Below are 9,151 nucleotides of genomic sequence, written 5' to 3'. Positions count from 1 at the left end.
CGCTTGGTTCAAGCATCTGTGACGTCAGGGAGGCGTCTCCGGAAGTGTCAAGACGAGGAATTAAAGTACAGGCGCTGATAGAGGTGATGGAGAGAATCTGTTCATGACAATCCTTTATCTACTGCTGCTAATACGTGTCACACCTCTAATATAAAATATATAGCAGCATTACGCGGTCTGGTTTGTTCTGAAAATAATTCAATGGGATATTGAATTCACAATATCACCATGCCTTTGTAAACTGACCGTATAGAATCTATCCAAAATGCTTGTGACTTAATATTTTAAATCGAAATACACCACATTATATTTAACAGTTGCTCATGTCTTCACGCTCATTTAAATGTTAAGGTGTTCCTCACTGTAGGAGGAGGTACTGTGTGATCATATGTTTGTGTATGGCATGATCCCTGAGTAGCAGCAGTTATTTTTTTTTTTATTTCTAGACATTGGGACTTTCTTCATCATTTTTATATTCTCTCATGGGTCCTCATCCTGAGTATGATGAATGATAATATTGATAATGAAATTGATCAGCTGTTGGAAAATGTGGTTGGAAAAGGTCTTCAGCCTGTCTACGCGTAACTGCACCACTGGGCCCATGTGTAAGGAAGGAATTCAACTGCTCAGTCTGAGCATGAGAGGGCTAGACCATATACAATTTGGGCATCCATGTGTGTGGCCAAATTGATCCATGGTACATGTATATGTATTTAGACCCAGTAAAAAAAAATATAAAATCCTAAACTTGTTGGCCATTTAAAATGTTTAAGGGGCACATTTATCAATATTCACATAAAGTGAAAAGTAGTTTTCAATCCTTATCGCAATGATAAGGATTGAACTATTTCTCACATTTATGTACAGCCCTGCACAGAAACCGCAGTTACGAAAAACTGCTGTTTCTGCGATGTAAAAAATCATACCCCCCTCTTCGGAAGCGCTGCCTCCAGGTCTTCTCCTCGTTCTTTTCATTCTTCAATTGCGCATGTCCAGTTCCTAGAACTGGACATGCGCACACAGATCCCCTCTCTGTCGTTGCAGAGAGAGTGCGCTGAGTGACAGGGAGGGATCATGTGATCCCTCCACACATGCGCTGTCCAGCTCTGCTCTTCGGAGCAGAGCTGACAGCATTAGATTTCTTCCATTCCGATGATGTACGCCAGCTTCAGCAAATGTTTTTTCGGGACTTGTTAGATTGCGGCCAGGAGCAGTCACCATTCTGTTGAATGGTGACTGCTCCCAAAAACGAAGAGGAATGCAAAGCAGCATATATCCACGATATCTGCTGCGATGCACCCTTAATAAATTTGCGGAGGACAGGAGGCACCTTAATGACCCGTTAAAAGCACTATCGTGCTTTCTTAAATATGCCCCTAAGTCTGCAAACAGAAAATAAGTCCGTAATCAGAAGTAGACAGAAGTAGACATCACAATGCAATAAGTAGTAAGGTGGCAAGTAGGGCCATTTGATGTGTTTTCATCACAGCAGGTTGTCTATATAATTTAATACTGCTGTTAAAAAACTAAAAACATAATAGAACAGAAAGTTAATTTATATTTAAATAATAAATCTTATTTTGTACAGCTTTTGGTCCCACACATCCTTGATAGATGGAGTCCAGTATATATAATCAGAAACCAATTTCAACAAAGAATAGTACATTTTAAGATAGCATACGGGACAAGAGAAGTGTAGCAATAGGTGCCAGGTACAGTTCACCATAAAATAAGCAGAAAAGATATCTTATCTCTCTCTCTCTCGTGTTTGTATATATATATATATATATATATATATATATATACAAACAAAATAAGTGGGTGTACCACATGTCAGAATTTAAATCACCAAGTGGATATAGGCACTCAGATATTAAGGATGAATCAGTAAGAAAAAAGGAGGAGGAAATGTTCAGGGCTACTCTACCCTGGTGGCTCCTATTGTGGCCTGTACCCGGAAAGTAGCTGACACCAAGATCTGGACCTCGGAGGATTTAAAGGCCTTCAACTTTCTCAAAAAATCCTTGTTACACAGCAGGCTCTCAGGTTCTGTCACTTACCTCTTCGTTGCCTTTCCAAGCTGTTCCTGCGGTCCTCAGGCTCTGCTGGTTTCAGACCTCTCTGTAAGATGCTGTCCAGTATGTCTACACTCCAGAAATCCCTCCAGAATCAGTCTATGGTCGTGGCCATCTTGGATTCGATGACATGTTTCCTCTCAGCCAATCAGGTTATAACAGCCTCCATTCCAGGTTTCCCTCCAAAACGAGTTCTTGGGAGCTGCCATCTTGGACTTAGTCCCCTGATCCATCCCAGCAACTCAGAGTGCTGCTTTAGCCCAGCTGACTGCAGTCTCCAATCAAGAAACAACTATAAGTATAATAGGACTTCCTGGAGCCCTTACCAGTTGCCAGTGCAACGTTGAATAAATTGCCTGTAGTAATTCGCGAATACGAGCATTCGTTGGATTGGTTTAAGGCCAGAGGGTAGAGAGCCAGAAACAATGTATCCTAAGAAGGGGCATCTGAGATAATTCAAAGGAACACTTCTCTAACTTACAAATAACGAAGGGCCTGATTCATTAAGGATCTTAAATGAAGAGGTATCTTGTTTCAGTCTCCTGGACAAAACCATGTTACAATGCAAAGGGTGCAAACTAGTTTTTTGTTTTGCACATAAGTTAAATACTGACTGTTTTTTCATGTAGCACACAAATACTTGATAGCTTATTTGTACACTGAAATTTAAAGTTGATATTTGTGTGCTACATGAAAAAACACCAAAGGCATGATCAGGTATTAATAGAAAGGAGTATACGTAAACATTGGTACATTTTGACTCAAGATGTTATTATTAAGGATATTGTTCCTGATAAACCAACATTTATCTATAGAAAAGCAGCAGACTTACGGAATAAAATAGTGAAAAGTGTATTACCAAGACAGAGGGCTGGAGTATGTATTACCACTACGGGATTCCATAGGTGTGGAATATGTAACGGGTGTAAATTTATTAAAAGTGATACACCAAAAATGTTGGAGGTAGTTTTGAACGCTAATGTGAAGATATTCCTGATTAAGGATTTTATGACCTGTATTTCTAAGAACGTAATATATGTAATTACCTGCAAATTCAGTAAGCAATATGTGGGGAAAACCACATGGGCATTAAAAGTTCATATCGGTGAACATATTACAAATATAAAAAAGGGTTTTTGTAATCATTCCTTGTCCCACATTTTAAAGAACATCACAATTGCTTCCCTGATGGTATAGCTTACTCTTGTGCAATAAAACAGATTAAGGATAATTGGAGAAATAATAACAAAAAGATAGTCTTGGCCAGGTCCGAGATGGAATATATTTATAGATGAAAACTTTATTGCCATTCGGGCTAAATAGTGATTTTGAATAGAAATGTTTTTTATAAATTTGATCGACTATTTAGTGGATTTATTTCTTTTCTCGGAAGGAAGAGATATATGAGTTATGTTATTATGTACCATTACGTTTGAATTATCTTTGAGTACGCTATGGGAGAGGGTGAGCCTCACGAATGTAGTAGTTTATGATCTTAGGAGTTGCCATGTGTCACGATTCCCGTGAATATTTAGTGGATCCCTTGTAACTGCCAAGTGATATTGCTCATTCAGGGGAGCGTAATCTAACGGGTAGGTGGTGTTCACTAGTAACTCCCGCAAGGGGGTATGGACTTTGCTGCCCCTATTCCGCAGGTCGCGGTCCCCTGGATGAGTGTTGGGCAGAGTAGTAGGTGGAGCCTGACACGGAGGAAAGATAACGGCAACTCAGAGGACTACTGGAGAAGTAGCACTGAAGCTGGCCCAATAGTAGTACAGAGCAGCAGCAGGAGAGTGTCTAGGACAGCGGCAATTTAATGATAGAATGGTGGCTGAGGCGATGATAGCGAGTTCAGAGCAACTGCAGGAGAGTTATTGGTACTGCGGTGGTAGTACAATGAAGGCAATAGAGGAGTGGAACTACAGCTATCTGGAGATGGTAACTCAGTGCAACAGCAGGTGAGCCAGTGGTACAGCGGCAGTTCAACAGAGGCAATAGTGGGGTAGAACTTAGCTGATCCGAAGATGGTAACTCAGACACAGCAGGTGAGTCACTGGTACAGCGGCAGTTCAAATAGAGACGGTAGAGGAGTAGAACTTAGCTGATCCGGAGATGGTAACTCAGAGCAACAGCAGGTGAGTCACTGGTACAGCGGCAGTTCAAATAGAGGCAGTAGTGGCGTAGAACTTAGCTGATCCGGAGATGGTAACTCAGAGCAACAGCAGGGGAGTCACTGGTACAGCGGCAGTTCAAATAGAGGCAGTAGTTTAGTAGAACTTAGCTGATCCAAAGATGGTAACTCAGAGCAACAGCAGGTGAGTTACTGGTACAGCGGAAGTTTAACAGAGGCAGTAGTGGAGTAGAATTAGCTGGTCCGTAGATTGTAACGCAGAGCACAGCAGGAGAGTCAGACTGAAGGGAGCCAGGTCCTTAAAGAGAGTGAATGAACTCGAAGAACAGGCATCGGGCAGGAGGAAGTGGGAGGTTTAAATAGTGCTCCAAAATGCCAGGACCAATGGGAAACAAGTAGAAGTTTATGAGAGAGGGGAGTAGGCTTGCACAAGCGCAGAGCAGATGGTAGATGCATCTAAAGGTGTCAGGATACCAGAATCACCGCTTACAAGAGGAAGATAACAGCACCGGTGCCCGTTCGCGGGGCCGGCGTGTGACACCATGGAAACCTTATGCCCACGAATGTATTAGTTTATAATTTTATGGGTTACCATGGAAACCTTATGCTCCGTTTCTGGGTAGTGGAGTGACATCCAAATCATCATTGAAGACCAAGAAAGGAAGACACTGGAAGAGTGAGATTTTAGAATGGAAAGGTATGTGCTAAGCAGTTTGAGAACTCCGAGATTAAGGATGAAGTGTTACTTTATAGTGGTTACTAGGGTAACTATGTGACCGGATAAATGGGGGGTTATTTATAAGGAAATTAGTATACTACTTACCCAGTTCTTTTTGGAGTATATAGAGATATTGAGTATTCATCCATTTGGGCTGTATATTTTACCTGGATGCATAGAAGTATTTTGATGCCGGATATGATAGTTAACATGGAGCATCCATGGGATCATTTGACTTGAAAGATAATGTGTTACGGTAGTAAGAAGGAAGTTATAGGATTAATCCGATATGTGATTATTTTGAAAATCGGGAAACAAATCCCATAGAACTCCATAATGGTCGCTATGGTAACGGCGATCGCTGCTAGGGGAGAATTAGAGGGATTGCAAATTGAATAAGAGTTTGTGTGAAAGAATTGTAAGTAGGAAGTTAGAAGGTTATTCTGGCATTTTGATCATTTAAGGATCTTTTGACGAATTAACGTAGTGAAAGTATGTATCGGTCGCTATGGCAACCATGTGACTCAATATATGAAAGATAAAGCGAGGTATAATCCTTTCCACATTCCAGGATATTGAGGCCCAGTATCAGACCCCAGTGTGAAATACAAAAGGAGCTATATTAGAACATTTAGTTTAGTGGAATTATACAAGCCTCTAACAAAATTTTGCGGGAAAACCGGAGCATAAACGGTTACCATGGTAACCGTTTATACTCCGGTTTTCCCGGAACCATTTTATCTTAAGTTTCACTCACCTATTTGTATATGTTCATATTGTCAGTATGTATTATATGTCAATTACTATTCAGGGAACGTGTCCTAACCTGTTTTGATGTGTTTAATATGTATTGTTATTACTATGTTGTGATTGGTAATTGAGGAGGATAAACAGTATATATAGCCATCTTGGGTGAGGTAGAGATACACCTTGAAAAAGATCCCAGAGGAGGATTGAAACGCGTTGGTAATTACAGTGTACCCCGGCAGTTGGAGTATTGTGAGATCTACATGTGTTGCAACCATTCTGGTTCTGTATATATGCTATGTCTCCTGCACCATCTGGTAGGGGCAATTGCTGCTTTTTGTTTTTATTATTTTAATAAATTGTTTTAAGTAATGCACATAGATTGAGTTTTTCTCTTTCAAGTATAATCTGTCCTGAAAGAAGGATACAAGACCTTTTGGTGTGTGAATTCGTTCAAGACGTGACCATACCTTTATTATCCAAGATTGATGTAAGCATACTACCATTAGGGGTTTTGATGGAACCTATGGTGATTGACTCTACATCTGCTTTTTCACTGGAATTATTTGGGGTATTTATCTTCCTTCCCCACTTGATGATGTATTCTTTTGGGTGTCACAGAATATTTACATTGTGACCTACTTCACTATTTTATACGTTTTCTTTTCTCCCTGTGAGTTCTCACGCTTGAGGATTCCGAAACGGTGAAGTGGAGAGGAGAAGAGGAATCATAAGGAGCTAATTTACTTTGGACTATTGAAGTTTATTTGGGACTTATACCTGTATGACATATAGCTAGCGCCTATTGTTTCATCTTGTTTATGATCAGGTATTCGTAATGACCATCTCGTGTTTTAAATGCAGTCTTCCACTCGTCACCACTACGGATTCGGATTAGATTTTAGGCTCCCCAGAGGTCTAATTTAAAGAAGATTCTGTTACTAAAGTAACAGAATACTGCTTTTTTCATACTAATAGACCGTGGTAGTCAATGCAGGGGCGTATCTTTCTTATTTAAAAAGAAAAAGATGGCCCCTGCAGAAGAAGGAGAGGGTCTAATAAAACCATGTTTGAGATTCTCCTTGATATATTCGGCCACGGCCTGAGTCTCTGGGACCAACAAGATAGACTGTAGGAGGGATCTTGTCTGGCTGAAGATCGATGGGACAATCCCAGTTGCGATGAGAAGTGAGGACCTCTGATTGATACTTGAAGACAGCTGAAAAAGAAGAGTACTGGGGTGGAATGAAAGGTCAAAACGCCCCGGATAAGATGAGGCACATTTTGGTTTGACCTCAGAAAGGCAGCGTGACTTGCAGGACGGACCCCAAACTAGGAGGAAGACCAGTCCACCTGGGGCGAATGTTGTTGTAGCCATGGGAGACCTAGGATACTAGGACACGTAATCTGTGACAAGATAAGGAAGGAGATCTGTTCAATATGCGCTTGGAGTGCAACAGGGTTGGTACAAAGCCGGATGACACAGTTGGAGATGCAGGACCCATCAATTGCAGTGATGATGTCTGGAATTTCTAGAGGAGTCTTTGGCAGAGACCACTGTGACAGCAGGGAGGACGAGATGAAGTTCCCCGCTGCCCCAGAAACAAGAGGAGTTGAGTAGGCCAGAGGGACAGTGGAGTGTAACAGGGATGGTGCAATTAAAGGTTTGTTTGAATTGACAGAGGATTTTAATGACCCCAGCCTGACCACCCCTGAGCAAGTTAGGGCTTGGCGCTTCCCAAGCGCTTAAGACAGGAGTTGAGAAGGTGTCCGGGATCCGCACACTAGATGTAGAAGTTGTTTGTTAGTCTGCTTTGTCGTTCCTCTAGTGTAACCCGGCAACAACTCAATTGCATGGGCTCGTCAGGTGGAGTTGAATGCTGAAAGTGGGGGGCCAGCTTGTAGGTGGAGTGATGAGTAGGTTCCTTTTCTGAGGACCTCTCCCTAAAATGGATGTCGACCCTATTACACAAAGAAATCAAGGCATCCAGTGTAAATAGCAATTTCTGAGAAGCCAAAGCATCCTTAATACGTTTCGGAAAGCCCCTGCCAGACGGTTGCCACCAAGACATTGTTGTTCCACTAGAGTTCTGATGACAATGTGCGGAACAGGATGACGTACTGGGCGACCAATCGGGAACCTTGTCTAAACCTCAGAATACTGGAGGCCATGGAGGAGACTCGGGCCCATCAAAGATTTGCGGAAGGCTGCAATGAAAGTGGAGCTGTCAAGGAGAAGCCCACACTGAGGGTTGGCTGGAAAGCAGAGAGATAATATAGGCCACCTTCGTCCCATTGGTGGGAACATTTTTGCTGTTGAAGTTCCAACTGTATAGAGCATTGATTGAGACACCCCTGACATGACTTGGGATCACCATTGAATGTGGTTGGCGAAGGAAGTCATAAGGTGGAGGGAGTAGCCGGATTAGAATTAGGCAGCATGGAGAGTATCCAAGCGGGTTGCCAGGGCTTGAAGGCACTGCAGTAACTAGTGCTGAGAGGCATCCTGCTGTTCCACTCTTCCTATAGGTGCTGAAGCATGTCTTACTGTCACAATCACTTGGATCTATCGTACCCTTGTATACTGCCTGGCCTAGCACTACCCGACCCGAAGGCACAACGTCTAATGAGGCAAAAGGTGTTCACTAGAGACCCCCACTATGAGGTATGGCCTTAACGGCTTCTGCCCAGTTGGTCGCGGTTCTCAAAGTGGGTGTCAAGCAAGACCAGTTAGAGAATGTAGAGGGAAGTGGAAAGGACAGGAGAGGTGGAGGTGGTGTGAAGGCTGGGAATGACTGGATATCCAGTGTAACAAAAGGAGGCATTTAGCTGGCAATATGCAGAGAAAGCAGGGAAGTAGAGTAAAACATTTGTGCAGTAATGCACCTAGATTGAATGTAAAGACCTATGTATGAAAAGCAATAGCTTAAATTTGGTTTAACTTACATGACTTGAAATCCTTCCTCTCAGCAAACAGACAGGGTGTGTCTGTTTGAATTACAGAGCCAGTGATGGGCGTTTCCTTTTAAAGAGAAGGTGGGTGTGTCACCTGTCCATCAAGCTAAGGCTGGGGGAGGAGTATCAGGTATAAAAGCTTGTTTATATCATTTGTGCAGGTAGATCAACGCTGGGTAAGCTGGCTGGTCTTGAGAGAGCTGAGCTATGTCTAGCTAGCGTTTAGGGTCTCCAAGTATTGCTGTGAAATCTGTACGGTGTCAAAACATTTACCATCCTGACAATAAAACTACATAAAAAGGAAGAAGTTGTTCGCGTGTGCTTCAGCAGTAGCGGGCTCTTGCCACAAGTGGTGTCAGGAGTGGGATACTCCGGGAAGCAAGTTTCCGCTACCCAACCCGTGCAGACGTCAACATAGAGGAAGTACTGAGAACCCTCGTGAATGTGGCCGCTGCGCAGCAACAGCAGCAAGCTCAGATGCTACGAGTTGCCGAGGCACATGTGGAAAACACAAGGCTCTTAAGA

This window comes from Mixophyes fleayi, chromosome 12 (genome assembly GCF_038048845.1).
Source record: "Mixophyes fleayi isolate aMixFle1 chromosome 12, aMixFle1.hap1, whole genome shotgun sequence".
In the NCBI taxonomy this organism is placed as follows: Eukaryota; Metazoa; Chordata; class Amphibia; order Anura; family Limnodynastidae; genus Mixophyes; species Mixophyes fleayi.
This window is presented reverse-complemented; position numbering follows the sequence as displayed.